Genomic DNA, 17,445 nt, shown 5'->3' on the forward strand with positions numbered 1-17,445 from the left:
ATTATTAGACTCTCAATTCCAACTTTTTATTGAATTCAGATACCTCCATCTGCCATGGCAGGATTTGAACTTTAGTTTCCAGAATACACCACGTGGGTTGTCTAGATTAATAAACTAGCAATAATACCACTAGGCCACTGCCTACCCTTAAGGTGGGGTTAGTGTTAGGAGAGCTGGTTGCCATACTGAGAAAGCATGGCAGGTATCTGTCCCAAGGAGAAAAGTCTACTTTCCTAGATGGTAATCTCCCTGCTTCTGTGGCGCTGTATAGTTTCATAGGGAGGTGATCATGATGTTCTGAAAGGTATCAATGCTGATCCCCAAAGTCATGAATGGTAGCCATCTGAGGTTCGACCACAGTTTCTCTACGAAATAGGAGAAATGGGGTAGAGCTGCCACTGCGCTATTATTGCAACTGAAGATGTTCAGAATAGTCTTCCATGAGCATGTTGAAACTGGGCTTCTGTATGCTGCCTGATATTGCCTACTGCAAGATAGATTAGCATTTCTTGCTGCATCAATGTCTTCAGTTGTTTTTGTGCTTGAAGTCAGCATCTGAGTACTTGCAACAGAGCCAGTGTGAAAACTTGCCAGAGGAGCCCTGGCACTTATGGTGTATTTGTTTGCTACTCCAGTTCTTGGCCTGATGTGATCAGTAACCCATCCTTGAACCAAGTTTTTAAAACTATACATAATGGCAATATCTAAGCGAGTCATAGATATGTACAGCACAGAAACACACCCTTTGGTCCAACTCATTCATGCTAACCAGATATCCGAAATTAATCTAGTCCCATTTGCCAGCACTTGGCCTATGTCCCTTTAAACAATTCCTATTCATATACTCATCCAGATGACTTCTAAATGTTCTAATTGTACCAGCTTCCACCACTCCCTCTGGCAGCTCATTCCAAACTTGCATCACCCTTTGCTTGAAAAAGTTGCTCCTCAGGTCCCTTTTAAATTTTTTCCCCTCTCACCCTAAACTTACGCCCTCTAGGTCTGAATTCCCCCACCCCAGTGGAAAGACCTTGTCTGTTTACCCTAACCATGCCCCTCATGATTTTATAAACCTTTAAGGTCACCCCTCAGTCTTCGATGCCCCAGGGAAAACAGCCACAGCCTATTCAGCATTTCCATGTAGCTCAGACTCTCCAATCCTTGTAAATTTTTTTTCTGAACCTTTTCAAGTTTCACAACATCCTTACTGGTGTTTGATTGGGTGAGATTGTTGCAGCATGTTCGTACGTTTGGCCTCCTCTCTTTAGTCTTTCACATCTGCATCAAAATGAAATAGATGGGCTAAACTTAGATTTTAGTGTGAAGGATGGGCTGCTGAAAGTAGCTGAGATTTGTCGTGCAGAATAGAGTGGTAGAGATAATAATGGTCACAATATCTCTCCCAGTGTTAATGTGGCCATAGCTTTACCCCATCCATGACAACAAAAACACTTCCTGTAAGCAGAATAGGTTGTACAGATGGGCTCATCATTCTTCATTTACAACTTTTTGGGATCATTAAGCAGGAAGAACATTTCTATGACAAGAATGGAATGTGTTACTGAGCATGTAGTGAGGTTTGTTTTTTTTCCTCAAAATGCAATTCATGTTTGATTAATGTTAATTGAGAGGAATAGTTTGTGAGATTGAGGAGATAAAACTGCCAGCTTGGTATTGTGGTAATTGGAGAATAGATTAAGGTGAGCGGGAAAATATTGAGTCATGAGACTAAGTGATGGAGAAGTGAGCAGAGAGAGTGCACTGTTGACAACATTAGTAAGGTTTCAAAATTATAATCTTTGCTGTCATTTGTGAAGTTTATGGTATTCACATGCTCCATGTCCTCATTGTTCTTGGAATTGATACTCTCCTACAGTCCCTAATGTGGGCAGGGGCTTCGTAGAATGTCAGGTATCTTCTTCCGCTATCTGCTCAGATCAAACAATCCAGCTGCCCTATCTGGAATGCTCAGTTATCTAAAATTTATTTAGTTCCTTGTTGTCTGCAGCCAGTTTGCAGCAAGATGCTTGCTACCTTTTACGTGGTGTCAGAGTCCTTGGGTGCTTTGTAGCCCATAAGAAATGCTGGTAGCTCTGGCTGCATGTTTGAGTGATATATTGAACAGGCAACAGCCAAGGCCAAAGAATCTCCTGCAATGTCTTCCCACATCTGCACTGTTAATTCTGGAGTCTCCAAAGAATCTAATTGTTGACCATTTTCCTGGTTCTCATCTGCAAACTTCCACTCATCACATCATTCACACACAAGGCCAGGCTTCATGTGTGCGTGCTGATGGAATCCATTTTTATGGTACTAATAGCCATTATGTCTCAATCCTTCTACTACCTCTGTGTTGTTAGACTGCATCCCAAACATCTAATTTTGATAGTGGCAAAATTCTCCCCCAAATAAACATTTGGATAATGGAAATAAAATTAGACCATTCAGATATTTAATAAGTTTCAACATTTATGGATCATGGCTGATCTATATCCTATCTGTCAATTTTTTTAAAACTATTCACTAGACTACCAGCAATTACACTTTTCTGGAAATACTGATCCAAATTTCCACTACCATTTTCATGAATAAGTGACTTTTGAATAGTCTAACTTTAATTTTAACGTCTCTTCATCTAGACTCGTCCTGTCAGACAAAATAGTTTCTATTCACTCTTCCAACTCCTTCGATGATCACAGATGTCAATTTGATCACCCTTTATATTCATGGGAACAGCTGGCTAGTTTATGAATTCTACTGACATAGGTTTAATCCATTTTATCTTTAAGCACTATGGGTGTACCTACACTATATGAACTGCTGCAAATCAAGACAGCTACTCCCCACTACCTTCTCAAGGGCAGTTGGGGTGGAACAATAAATGCTTGCCTTGTCAAGTACTTTCATTGTCCATGAACACGTTAACAAAAAAAAACTTGACTGAGCTTTTCCTCTTTTGTTTATGATATTAGAGAAGAAAGAGTTAGTATTCTTGCTCCCCCAGCTCCCTCTAAAGGCCCAGCTTAGAGCAGTACAGTTTCTTCCAGTCAGAGTCATCTGTTTTCCTGTTATTTTGAAATTTGTTCTTAAGTTATGAGTTTCATATCCTGCATTCCTTGCATATTCTGAGCGGTTCTTGAAGAAAACAATCATAAGTCATTGTTACAAAATGGAAACAGTCAAACCAAATCAGTTTTTCTGCCTCTGTATTCGTAACACCGTAAAATTAAAGCCTTTAAAGACCCACAAAATTGACTCAATGGTTCATAACCAAACATTTTGATAATCAATCCTGCCCACCAAGTCTATAGTTTAAACAAAAGGCAATTTATTAATGATACAGTAACTTTAGCAAAATTAAACAACAAAGTTATCGAATTGTTGTCTAAGTTTAAACCCAATAATGTATGTTTTCAACCTCATTCACACAAAAGACAAATAAACACAGTAAAGGGATAAGTAAAAGAAAATAACAAAACTGGTCAGATTACTTAAGTGGTTTTCACAATGCATTGTTCCATAGGCATAGATTTTCTGAAGGTGTTGATCAGGGTCACCTTTTCCATTCACTTCAAAGGACAACAGTACTTATAATTTAGTTCCTATTCTCTGAATTTCCAAGAGCTGATAACTTTTTGAATGACCAGGCTAAACAGGCAGTTTTCAAATCTTCATGTTGCGCATCAACAGCCAAACAGGAACCATAGTCCAAAACCCAGTTCAAGTTCTAGCCTTTCCCTTTCAGACTTTCCTGGATGAATGCACCTCCAACAACACTCGAAGCTCACAACATCCAAGACAATGCAGCCCACTTGATTGGTACCAAATCCACAAGCATCCACTCCCGCCACCAGTGACATTCAGTAGCAGCAGTGTGTACATACTAAAGATGCACTACAGAAATTCACCAAAGATTAACAGACAGCATCTTTTAGACCCACAAATACTTTCAACTCGAAGGACAAGGGCAGCAGATACATGAGATCACCACCACCGAAATGTTCCCCTCCAAGCCACTCACCATCCTGATTTGAAAATATGTCGCCATTCCTTCACTTATGTTGGGTCAAAATCCTGGAATTCCCTCTAATGGCAGTGTGGGTCAACCTACAACAAGTGGACTATAGTGGTTCAAGAAGGCAAGCAACAAACCTTGGCTGCTGATGGTGCTAAATAAATTTATGCTCACCTACAATGTTTAATTAATAGAGGTCTGTTGAAGGACACAATGTCATGTTTGCTCAGGAGCACTTAACTAATATAAATAAAAGAAAATGAAATGGCAAGGCACAGATGTCCCTGCTCACCTCATTTGAATGGGATTGTCTAGTTGGCATTAATTGCATTCATTGGCCAAAATGTCCCATTATCCTTGTCAGGTGTGCTCCAGAAATCCTGACAAAACCTTCAAAGATTGGAAATTTGGTAATCCATGTATCAGGACTTTTTTCCTGGTCTTAGTGCCTGAGGAAGTGAACGTGTTTAGAGCAAAAAATTCAGGAAAATCATCCATAAAGTCTTTTAAACATAAACAATTTTGTCAGAGTCTTACTATTTTCCTCTTTTCCTGTGGAATCATAGCTTAATCTATCAAGAGTATAATTTCTGCATGTGTTCCCAGATGTCTTTCAGTAACTTTGAGGGGAAGACAGTGATGTGCTTGGAGGAACATTCTACCAATCTGTGACAGGAGTTTGGAAGAAATGTTTTTGTTCCAATTGAGAGTAATAATGGAAATGGGGGGTGTTGTCAAACACAATCATCAGTCAAGAATGCATCTGCAGTTAATATTAATTCATGTTTCTGTATTGCAACCTGTGAGCAAAGAAACCAATCTGGATTATCACAAAGACCAAAGAAATCTGATTGTAGATAATTTCACTTGTTCATATACCCTATTTTGTTTAATTTGCTCAGCTTCCTCCTTATATTTTTTATAGAGTCTTACTCTTAACTGCACCCCTCCCCTAAGCAGCAATTTGGCATTTCCATTGAAAATACAATCACAGGAAAAGAAGCTTTTCCAAGCACATGAACCAATTCTGTGAGTGATTCGAGTTAGTACAGTATGTTGGCAATATTACAGCTACAAGTCAATTTTCTTTGACGTCCTAAGTTGTCTTACCATACTGAAAAAGAATCACGTTGGACTTGAAATCATAACTGTTTCTTTCTCCACAATTGCTGCCAGACCTGCTAAGTTTCACCATCATTGTCTGTTTATTTTCAGCAACAGTAGTATTTTACTTTGGCTTGCTTGATCATATGTGGCTCCCAGACTAGATTCTAAGAATACTCTCAGGAGCCAAGAAAAAATCATAGGAAGGAATTGATCAAAGCTGGCTGTGGCAAAATGTTTGGTGCAGCTGCATCTGGAACATCATGCCCAAAGAAACTAAGAAAAGAAAGACTTTTGAATTCTGGTGATATAAAATGCACTAATTGATATTGGATACATTTTATACATATTAAAACTATCAATTGCAACACAGGTAAGTCCTAAATTACCCTCTACTGCATATTCCAGCATCGTTTCTATGAAAGGTCAGTGTGTAGGTTATTTGACCATGTGCTGTGCATTGAGAAGATTCCCTTTTAGATGTTTGTGGATTTTAAATTGTAAAATCTGTAATACATAACTGTGTCAAGCACTAAAATAATCACTTTACCTCTTCTTTAACCAATCGTAAGCCAGTAACGGTAAGAAATTGGATTGCCTAAAATCATAAGTACTCATGTCAATGTTGAACAGTTTTCTGTCCATTTACTGCCTGTGAAACAAGAGCAGAGTCAGCAAATTTCACTTCCTACATTTTCAAATAAGAATGTTTTAGTCTCATAAACCATTGCTGTCTTATATAATACACCAAAATTGCAAAATGGTTAGTGCTTATGCAAGTATAAGTAATTACTTGTTCTTATTCATTTGTGAGGTGTGACGATCGTTGGCAGCACTTATTGCCCATCCCAAGTCACCTCTGAGAATGAGGTGTGACGATCGTTGGCAGCACTTATTGCCCATCCCAAGTCACCTCTGAGAAGGTGGTAGTGAGTAGCCTTCTTAAACAATTGCAGTCCATTTGCTGTATGTACACCCACAATGCTCTTAGGGAGGGAATTTCAGGATTTTGAACCAATGACTGAAGGATGGTGAATATTTCCAAATCTGGTCGCTGAGTGGCTTGGAGGGGAACTTGTAAATGGTGGTGTTCCTACACATGTGCTGAACTTGTCTTTTTAGATGGAAGTGGTTGTGGGTTTGGAAAGTGCTGTCTTATGAGGTTTGGTGAATTTCTGCAGTGCATCCTGTAGATGCTTACTTAGCATATCTGATGAATTTAAACAAGATCCAGAAATTAAATTATGTAGTGTTCATTTTCACATGAAAAACATAGTACGTTTCATGCACATGATTATTTTGCTCTTGTGTTTAGAGTGCCTTTTCGTTGCCAGGCCCATATCCCATTTAATTCAGAATTTAAGACCCAGTTGTATTGCTTTATTTTGTTCATTTGTTTTTGTGTATTTCTGAAGAAAGAGACATGCTGTTGAAGATTTTGTCTTACAGTCACCAGGACAGTATAATAAAAATGTTAAATTTCACTATACTAAGGACTAATTTAGGATTATGAGTTGAGTTTGAAGTGTGTTTCACTTGTTTGTGATTCACCTAAACATTCACTCACAGGGTCTTGTGCTTTTCAAACAAAGAGAACATGTCCATGCTTTGTACCTTTATCAATAAATCAAAGGCTCAGAGATGATCAATTTAAGGGATATTTTCCTAATTGATTCATCAGAGTCATCTTGCTTAGTTTGAACTTTAACAATTGCTTGGCAGTTAACGGTCTCCTGGTACATTTCCCATGGCCACACACTTTCACTTGCCAACCAGTCAGCACTTCCTTCTCATTTAGGAATAAATTGTTATTATTTTTAAGATTTGGCATTATAAGACTATAAATCCACAAAACATAGGAGTGGAAGTGTGCTATTAAATCCATTGAATCTGCTCATGGCTGATCTGATAATCCTCAATTTGACTCACCTGTCTTTTCTCTTAAGCTTCGATTCCCTCATTGACTAGATAACTATCTTTGTCTTGAATATGGCTCAAAACCCTAGACTTGATAGTCGTCTTTGGTAAAGAATTCCACATATTCACTACCTTCTAAGATAAGAAATTCCTCCTCATCTCTGTTTTAAATTTGCAATCCCTTATTTTGAGATTATGCCCTCTGGTCTTAGATTCTCTCATAAGGGGAAACCAGTTCCCAGCATCTACCCTGTCAAGTCTTCGAGGAATTCCTAATGTGTTCTGATGACAAGTCACTTAACTCGAAATGTTAATTCTGCTTTTCTCTCCACAGTTACAGCCAGCCCTGCTGAATTTCCAGCAGTTTCTGTTTTTGTTTCAGATTCCCAGCATCCATAGCTCTTTGTTTTATTCCCCTAAGAATCCTGTCTGTTTCAATAAGGTCATCTCTCATGCTTCTAAATTCTAGTGAGTACAGACCCTTCCTACTCAACCTTTTCTCATAAGACAGGCCCTCCATTTTTAGTATCAGCCTAGTGAACCTTCTTTGGACTGCCTCCAATGCCAGTATGTCTTTCTTAAGATAATGTACTCAAAGATGTTCATAATATTCCAGTTTATGTCTGATTAGTGCTTCCTACAGTTTTAGCAAATCCTCCTACTTTTATATTCCATTCTTTTGGAAATAAAGGCAACATTCCAATTGCATTCCCTATTACCTACGAAACATAGATGCCAGCTCTTTGTAATTCTTGCACAAGACCTTTCAAATCTCTCTATGCTGTAGCTCTCTGCAGGCTTTCTCCACTAATAATATGCAGTTCCTGTATTGTTCTGGCTAAAATGCATAAACTCATATTTACCTACATTATGTTCCAAAAATCTACACACTCACTTAACCTGATTAAGTCTCTCTGCAGACTCTTTGTGCTATCCTCACCAGTTGCCTTCCCAATTATACTAGCATCATCTGCAAACTTGGCAAGAGTACATTGACTTCCCTCATTCAAAGTATGAATATATATTGTAAATAACTGGGGCTCCAGTCCCGATCCTTGTGACAATCCACCAGTTACAACTGGCCATCCTGAAAATGTCCCCTTTATCCTAACTCTCTTACGCAATCTTGTAATTCTGTTCTGATGAATGCAAGATGAAAACCTTTGAGAGCATATCACTTTCTTCAGCATAACTCAAGGTCTGTACTAGCACACTAATATATAGAACATAGAACATAGAACAATACAGCACAGAACAGGCCCTTCGGCCCACGATGTTGTGCCGAACATTTGTCCTAGCTTAAGCACCTATCCATGTACCTATCCAATTGCCACTTCAAGTTCGCCAATGATTCTGATCTGCCACTCCCACAGTTGGGAGTTTTCCTTAATTTTGTTATTTTCTCTCACCATTTTTTTCTATGTAGTTTATCTTCAAAGAACTAAGCTTCAAACACTCTAATTGCATTGGTTCATTTTCCTCTTTGCTCATATTATTGATCTAGGGACTCTTGAAGAGTTTGAGATCAGTTTCCAAAGGGACTTGTATTAAAACAATCAAAAATGCACTCTTTGGCATACAAAGAAGCAACAGTTCAGTCATCTCACAATATCATATAAGGTCTGTAAGTTTATCTGTTGGTTGCTGAGTATTAAAGTACATAATTAATTATTTATGGATGCAGTCAAAATCAGTAAGTAGATTGAGTCATGTTACTCATACCATCATACTTAATTTATTGAATTTTAGAATCTAAACAAAGGCAAATATAATCTATTCTGTACATGAATTTATTAAGTAGTTAGTTTGGAATGAATGAACATTAGCATGCAGTGATCTTCAACCCTTTAACATTATTTGTTATTGATCTAATTTCATAGGATCATAGAATGGTACAATACAGAAGAGGCCATTCAACCTGATGAGACTGTACTGCCAAAAATATACTACTGCCTACACTAGTTTCACTTGCCCACACCAGGTCCATAGCTTTGAAATGTTTATAATACTTCAAGTGCTCATCCAACTATTTTTTTAAAGGTTGTGAGGTTCCTTGCCTCAACTACCTTCTCAAGCAGTGCATTCCAGAGCCCTAGCCCTCTCTGGGTGAAAAAGTCTTTCCTCAAACCCACTCTAAACCTCCTTCCTTTCACTTTAAAGTTATGCCCCCTTGTTCCTGACCTTTCAACTAAGGGGAAAAATTGCTTTCTATTCACCATGTCCATACCCCTCATAACTTATAGACCTCTATCATGTCTCCTCTCAACCTTCTTTGCTTAATCAGCTTCTTTTCATAGCTGAGATGTTTCATCCCACGCAATAACCTTTGCACCCCCTCCAGTGCAATCACATCCTTCTTAAGTGTAGTGACCAAAACTGCAACCAGTACTCCAGCTGTGGCCTAACCAAAGTTCTGTACAGTTCCAACATGGTTTTTTTGCTCCCATAATCTATGCCAAGACTGATAAAGGCAAACATTCCATATGCCTTCTTAATTATCCTATTAACCTGCCCTGCCATCATCAGAGATCTGTGGACAAGCCCTCCTGTAATATAATGTTTTCCTCCTCACTGTCAACCACCCAGCCAATCTTTGTGTCATTTGCAAACTTACTTACTTATCAACTTCCCCAGTTCTCAATTACATCATTTATAAATATCACAAACAATAAGGAACCCAGTGCGAATCCTTGTGGGCTCCACTGCACACGGGGCTTCAGTCACACAAACAGCATTCTACCATTATCCTTTGTCTCCTGTCACTAAGCCAATTTTGGATCCAACTTGTCAAGTTACCCTGGGTCCCATGAGCTATTGCCTTCTTTACCAGTTTCCCATGTGAGATCTTTTCAAAGGCCTTGCTGAAAACCATAAAAACAATGTCAACTGCCTTGCTCTTATCCATTGGTTACCTCTCAAAAAATTGCACTAGACTTATTAAGCCTCTATCAAAGCCATGCTGACTATTCTTCTTCAAAACTTGCCTCTCTAAATATAGATTAATTTTCTCCTTCACCATTTTCTCCAGTAGTTTCCCAACCACTTGTGTTAGACTCACTAGTCTATAGTTTCCTGGTCTATCTCTACCACCCTTCTTGAAAACTAGAACTGCATTCGTTGTCGTCCAATTCCCTGAGGCCAGAGAAAATTTGAAAGTTTGGATCTGCTCCCTTTTAATTTCCACCCTTGTCTCCCACAGTAGCCAGGAATACAACCCTTCCTGACCTGTCTAGTTTTAAATTCTCCGAAATCTCCTCACTTGCTGCAACAATCTGCTTAAGAACTTCACAATCCATCTTCTCAAATTCTTGCAAGCTCCTTTTCCCAAATAAAGACAGATGTGAAGTACTCATTAACACTCTACCAATACCCTCCACCTTCATGCACAAATTGCCTCCTTAGTCCCTAATGGGCCCTCCTCTTTCTCTGATTATTCTCTGTCACTTGATATACTTGTAGAATAGCTTGGTACCCTCCCTAATCTTGCCCACTAGCGTTTTCTCACATCTTTGTGTTCTGAATTGCTTTCTTAATCTCCTCCCTCTACCTTCTTTACTTCTCTCAGGCCTTCATTGTTTTGCTCCATTTGTACCGGTTACATTTTTCTCTTTTCTTCTTTATTCAATCCTGAATATTCCCAGAGATCCATGGGTCTCTGGGCCCGTTGTTTCTACATTTCATCCGAAAGGGAACATGTTGGGCCTGTACTTGCCTTTTTGAATGCTTTTTTTCAGATTAGATTAGATTGCCTACAGTGTGAAAACAGGCCCATCGGCCCAACAAGTCCAAACTGACCCTCTGAAGAGCAACCCACCCAGACCCACTCCCCTACACCCAACACTACAGGCAATTTCGCATGACCAATTCACCTAACCTGCACATCTTTGGACTGTGGGAGGAAACCGGAGCACCCGGAGGAAACCCACGCAGACACGGGGAGAATGTGCAAACTCCACACAGACAGTTGCCCGAGGCAGGAATTGAACCCGGTGTGTGAGGCAGCAGGGCTAACCACTGAGCCACCGTGCTGCTTCCTACTAATCTGCTGTAGATTTACCCTCAGGTAGCTGTTCCCAGTTTATTTAGGCCAAATCTTTCTTATTTTTAATAAAGTCTGTCTTACCTCAACCCAAAACCCTTTATCTTTTTCCATAACAAACTCAAACCATGTGGTTGCTGTCACTAAAATGCTCCTCCACTATCACCTCAAACACCTGTCCAGCTTCTTTCCCCAGAATTAGGTCTAGCACTGCACTATCCCTCAGAGGACCATCTACATGTTGATATACAAATTTCTGAATGAATTTCAAAAACATCTGTCTACTTGAAACTCATTATACCTTGATTATCCTAATTAGTTTTGGAGTGGTTGAAATCCCTAAATATAACTACCCTATTATTAATTGTAGTGAATTGATGACTTACCTGCTCCTCAATTGCCCACTGATGGTTTGGTGGCTTATAATACACTTCAAACAGTATGACTGCCTCCTTTTTATTTCTAAGTTCTACCCACATAGCCTCATTTGATAGCCCCTCTCAGATACTGTCACTGCTCACCGACTCCCTAACTAATATTGTGACACCACCTCCATTTCTGCAACCTCCCTTGTTCTGCCTGAAGATCCTTTATCCCAGAAAGTTAAGTTATCAGTCTTGTACCTCCCTCAACCACGTCTCTGAGATAGTTACAACATCACAATTCCATGTGTCAACTCATACTCTTAACTCATCTGTTTTACCTTTAATACTCTTGGCATTAAAATAGAGGCTATCCAGTCTCACCTTACTTCCTTGACACACCACATGGTTGAACTCACTCTGCCTTGGCTCTTTTTCTAAGTTAAGCTGTGTTGCTATTGAACTAGTGCACTGTATCCCCCTCCCCAGTTCCACTTGTCGAGGTCTCAGCTTCCACAGGAATGATTCCAGTAATCCAGAAATCTAAAACATTCCCTCTTGTACCAACTCTTGAGTCACACTTGGATCTGCTCCATTCTCTGATTTCTGTACTCGCTGGCACATGGAGTGGGAGTAATCCTGAAATTACAACCTTCGAGGTCCTGCTTCTTAATCAACTGCCTGGCTCCCTGAACTATTGGTGAAATACCTCAAACCCTTTTCTACCGATATTGGTAGTACCAACATATACCACAACTCTAAGTTATCACACAGCCCCTTTAGGATGCCCTGCAGCCACTCAGTGACATCCCTGACCCTGGCACCTTGAGTCATGTATGTGGCTGCAGAAAAGCCTGTCTATTACCTTAATGAATCTCCAATCACTATTGCTCCTGCTTTATTCTTCCTCCCCTCTTGTACAGTCCTGCTGCTTGTGGTGCCAGAAGCTTGGCACTGTCTGAGTTCCCTTGAGATGCCAGTGCCATCTTCAGCTATCAAAATGGAAAACCAATTTGTGAGGAGGACACCGGGTCTCCTGCATTCCTTGCCTGTTTCTCCTTGACTGTCTGATGATCACCCATTCCTTTCTTTCCTCTAGTCCCTTCAGCTGCAGTGTGACCACACTGTAAACATGCCATCCACATACCTCTCAGCCTCGCAGTAGTGCCACAGTGTCTCCAGCTGCTGCCCGAGATCCAAAACCTGGAACTCAAGTGCGACCACTTCATGCACATCTCATTAAAACTTTACAACAAAGTTGGTTTCTAAGAAGGTGATATTTAAATGTAACTGGTCAGAACCAGTTTGTTTTAATTTCACTGCTCCATTATCTCTGTGCTATACGCTGAAAAGAAACATTTTTTGCAATAGCAGTGCTGTTTAACTTTAGGCAGAGTGACTTTGTTTTTCACAAAGATGGGGTGGGAAATCCTGGCTTCATGCCAACATTTGTGAGTTCTTGGCTGCAGGGTTTGAAAGGGAGCAATTCAACTGTAGGGGAATTATTTATGCTTCTATTTTAAGGGGAATATAACAAGGCGTGCAAACTTCATTGCCTCTGTAGAAGACTCTCTCTCTGTACATGTATCATGGGTTGTCATGTATTAAGTAGCTATTTGCTCAGAATGAAGTCAACAAACTGTACCCTCAATTATTGAGGGATGCTGAAAAAAGATTATACAATTTCAGCAAGAGACTTTCAGCTGTTCTTAAATTTCCTGTACTTCCAAATCTATTAAAAGAATCGTCCAACACTAGCAATGCTTTTTATCTTTTGGATTAAATGTGAGCCATTTGTATACATTTAGAACATTGTGTCCTGTTCTTCCCTAAGCAATACATTATTTATCTCATCTGCTGTTTGTGGGAGACAGACTGATTGCTACATTAGTGTCTACACCAGATAAGAAATAATTATGAAGTTCTGAAAGATATGACATGTTTAACAAATACAAATTCCCTTTCAAACAAGTACAGGGTTGTATAACATATAATTGTTCTATAAACCTAAAAGCTTCCTCAATAAGTATCCTGCTACAACAGCTTGTTTTTAGCTGCATTGGATTGTGAGATTATTATTTAGTTTAAGCATTTTGTTCACAGAATCAAATCACTCTACTTAGCAGCTGTTAGACTATAGTGTGTTCAGCTCAATGCAAACAGCAACTGAAATTTGGCTTCTTTAATGATGATACTTCTGAAATGGATGTTATTAATGCAAAGTGACCAATGCCCTTTTAGCTTTGGAACATAGAGAAAATGTAATATAATCATGAAGCAATCGTTTTGATGTAAGATTATTGACCTGAAGCATTGACTCTGCTTTCCTCTCTGTAAATGATGCCTGACCTGCTAAACATTTCCAGTACCTTCTGGCTTTCTCTCAGTCTTGAAATATTGTTGGAACTATTTCAACTTGCAAGAATATATTCCACAAGTTAAAAGTCATATAACATTGGTAGAACGTCAATGCTAATGTTTAGTTCCTCTTTAATTAAAGGTACCAATAAATGAGAAAGCTTAAATCATGCAAAGCTAGTTACATTTTTTTTCCCGTTCAAGATAGTGGAATGGCAGAAGCAAGTTGGAAATCGCAGTGAGGAGATCAATAATGGTCGGTTCAGATTCAGCTCAAGATAATGAATGTAGCAGATGGCAAATTGTGGACTGCAGGGTGTTGGTTGATCACTGGTTTGTAAAGAGATATCCTCATTGATCCTGGTGGAAATTCTCCTACTGTGTTTGTTCCAAAAGCAGTGCTGCCAATGCATCTATCCCATAAACCATGTACTTCTCTCCCCCAGGGACCAAACAAGTTTCTCAAGTCCTGGGAAACCCCAACAACATTACTTATGAGGATGAAACCTTTTTATTTGCTGTCAGGCAGCTTAAAATATTTTGGTGTCCAGGTTTTGACCTTCTGAGAGTGAATTCATTATGCAATTACTTAGATAAAGCGATAGTCCTATGGTTGTCAAATTTTCGATGGCGCTCAGATAGGTAGGAAAGTAAGTTCTGAAGAGGACGTAGGGAGGCTACAAAAAGATACAGAAAGGTTAAATGAGCGAGCAAAGATGAGGTAAATGAAGTATAATGTGGGAAAATGTGAAATTCTCAATTTTGGCAAGACGAATTAAAAAAACACATTATCTAAATTATTATTCAAGAGCGAAACCACATCAATCTACTGCAATGCATCTGTCCATTACATATTGATAAGTGTCTTTGTGGAGACAAAGCCCCATTTTCACATTGAGAATACCCTCCATCGCATTATATAGCACTAGCACCATCTTAATGGGTGGCACAGTGGTTAGCACTGCTGCCTCACAACACCAGAGGCCTGGGTTCAATTCCCGCCTCAGGCAACTGTGTGGATTTTGCACATTCTCCCCGTGTCTGGGTGGGTTTCCTTCGGGTGCTCCGGTTTCCTCCCACAGTCCAAAAATGTGCAGGTTAGGTGAATTGGCCATGCTAAATTGCCCGTAGTGTTAGGTGAAGGGGTAAACGTAGGGGAATGGGTCTGGGTGGGTTGCTCTTCGGAGGGCCGGTGTGGACTAGTTGGGCTGAAGGGCCTGTTTCCACACTGTAAATAATCTAATCTAACCTAAATGGGACAGACTTTCAGCAGATCTAGCAACTCAAGACTGGGCATTAATGCAGTGCTGTGGGTCACCAGTAGCAGCTGAACTGTATTCCAACACAATCTTCAACCTCATAGCCTGTCGTATCCCCCACTCTACAATTACTGTCAAGCCAGGGAATCAACCCTGGTTCATTGAAAAGTGCAGGAAGCCATGTCAGCATCATGCATACCTAAAACTCAGGTGTCAACCTGGTGAAGCTACCAAACAGGACTGCTTGTGTCCTAACAATACTAGCAGCAGGTGACATACAGACCTGTGATTCCATAAATAATGGATAGGATCTTGTCACATCCTGTCGTGACTAGTGATGGACAATTAATCAACTCACTGAGGGAGGTAGCTAGATTTTAGTCTAGTTTGACCTCTGGCAATCTCATTGTCCCTCTCATATCTCTTGTATCCTCCACATCCCTTCTACAGCCTCCTTTTCCTTTCCTGACCCTTATTACTGCTGCTTCCTTCGATCTGTGCCCTCCTCTGAAAGACATCCTCACTTGGGACCCAATGGATGGAACTCCTGAACCCAGAACATGGTTCAGTAGTGAACCCATCAACCATAGGAGAGATCCAACCTCTGCCTTGAGGAGTGTCTCATCACCATTTCTTTCCATTTATTGGGGGTGACTTTTCTCACAACACCATTCAATGTTTTCCCCTTTCCATTAAGGATTTTTACCATTGACATATACCATTTCTATGATCTGTTTGCTCATCGGCTAAACTCAAACTCAGGATCGGGTCCCACAGATTACTGCCTCACAATTCAGCCTGTGCCTCTCTCTTGGAGCTGCACATTTTTTTTCTTTTCCAGCACATTGCTAATCAGCTCTGAAATACTTTGTATATTCTTCTTTAATGTATTCTTCAACATGGAGTGTTGCCACAAACTTTATTTGGGGTTTGCTGTGCTCAGCAATCAGCAGTATTTGTTTTGCTTGCAGTCCTCTGGGTAACTAATAGTTTGTCTCTTGGGGATGGATGCTATTAAATTAAATGTCATATATCACACTGATCACCTACTTGTATGTGCTGCTATCCGTATCTTCCAATTGTGTAAATTCTTTAGGGGTTTACATGGTCTCTTGTGTGGACAAGGGTGTCCACTTTATGGTCTAATGAGAACAGCCTTGTCAAGTAAACAAGATGTAGTTTATTGCATACAGAGTCATAGAGATATACAGCATGTAAATGGACCCTTCAGTCCAACTCGTCCATGCCAACCAATATCCTAAATAAACCTAGTCCCATTTGCCAGCATCTGGCCCATATCCTTCTAAACCCTTCCTACTTTTTATCCATCCAGATGACTTTTAAATGTTGTAATTGTACCAGCCTCCACCACTTCCTCTGGCAGATCATTCCATAACGCTCCGCCCTCTGCATGAGAAAGTTGCCCCTTACATCCCTTTTAAATCTTTCCCCTCTCAGCCTAAACCAATGCCCTCTAGTTTTCGACTCTTCCACCCCAAGGGAAAAAACCTTGTTTATTAACCCTATCTAAGTCTCTCATGATTTTATAAACCTCTATAAGGTCACCTTTCAGCCTCTGATGCTCCAGAGAAAATAGCACCAGTCTATTCAGCTTCTCTGTTTAGTTTAAACCCTACAACCCTGGCAACATCCTTGTAAATCTTTTCTGAACCCTTTCAAGTTTAACAACATCCTTCCGAAAGCAGGGAGACCAGAATTGCTTGCAGTATTACAATAGTGGCCTAACCAATGTCCTGTATAGCCTCAACATGACCTCCCAACTCTTATACTCAATGCACTGACCAATAAATGCAAGCACACCAAAAGGCTTCTTTACTATTCTATCTACCTGCGACTCCATTTTCAAGAAACAATGAAACTGCACTTCAAGGTTTCTTTGTTCAGCAAAGTATATAGGTCCTGCCCTGATTTGCTCTTCCAAAATGGAGCATCTCACATTTCTCTAAATTAAACTCCATCTTCCATTCCTCGGCTAATTGGCCCATCTGATCAAGATCCATTCTACTCTAGTGGACAACAAAAAAGATCCGTTCTACTCTGAATGGATCTTCTTCGCTGTCCACTACACCTCCAATTTTGGTGTCATCTGCAAACTTACTAACCATACCTCCCATGTTCACATCCACATCATTTATATGTGATGAAAAGCAGTGGATCCTGCACTGATCCTTATGACACACTGCTGGTCACAGGTCTCCAGTCTGAAAAGTATCCCTCCACCACCACCCTCTGTCTTCTACCTTCAAGCCAGTTCTGCATCCAAGTAGCTCGTTCTCCTTTTATACCACATGATCTAACATTGCTAACCAGTCTACCACGAGGAACCTTGTTGAACACCTTACTGAAGTCCATATAGATCACATCCACCGC

General features: G+C 40.0%; 1 long non-coding RNA gene across 2 annotated transcripts in view; it reads right to left on the minus strand.

Moving 5' to 3' along the window:
- LOC140485704 (uncharacterized) overlaps window positions 1–17,445 on the minus strand; it is a 155,015-nt gene that overhangs the window by 61,104 nt on the left and 76,466 nt on the right. The window lies entirely within an intron of this gene.

The sequence above is a fragment of the Chiloscyllium punctatum genome, chromosome 14 (assembly GCF_047496795.1).
Source record: "Chiloscyllium punctatum isolate Juve2018m chromosome 14, sChiPun1.3, whole genome shotgun sequence".
Taxonomy (NCBI): Eukaryota; Metazoa; Chordata; class Chondrichthyes; order Orectolobiformes; family Hemiscylliidae; genus Chiloscyllium; species Chiloscyllium punctatum.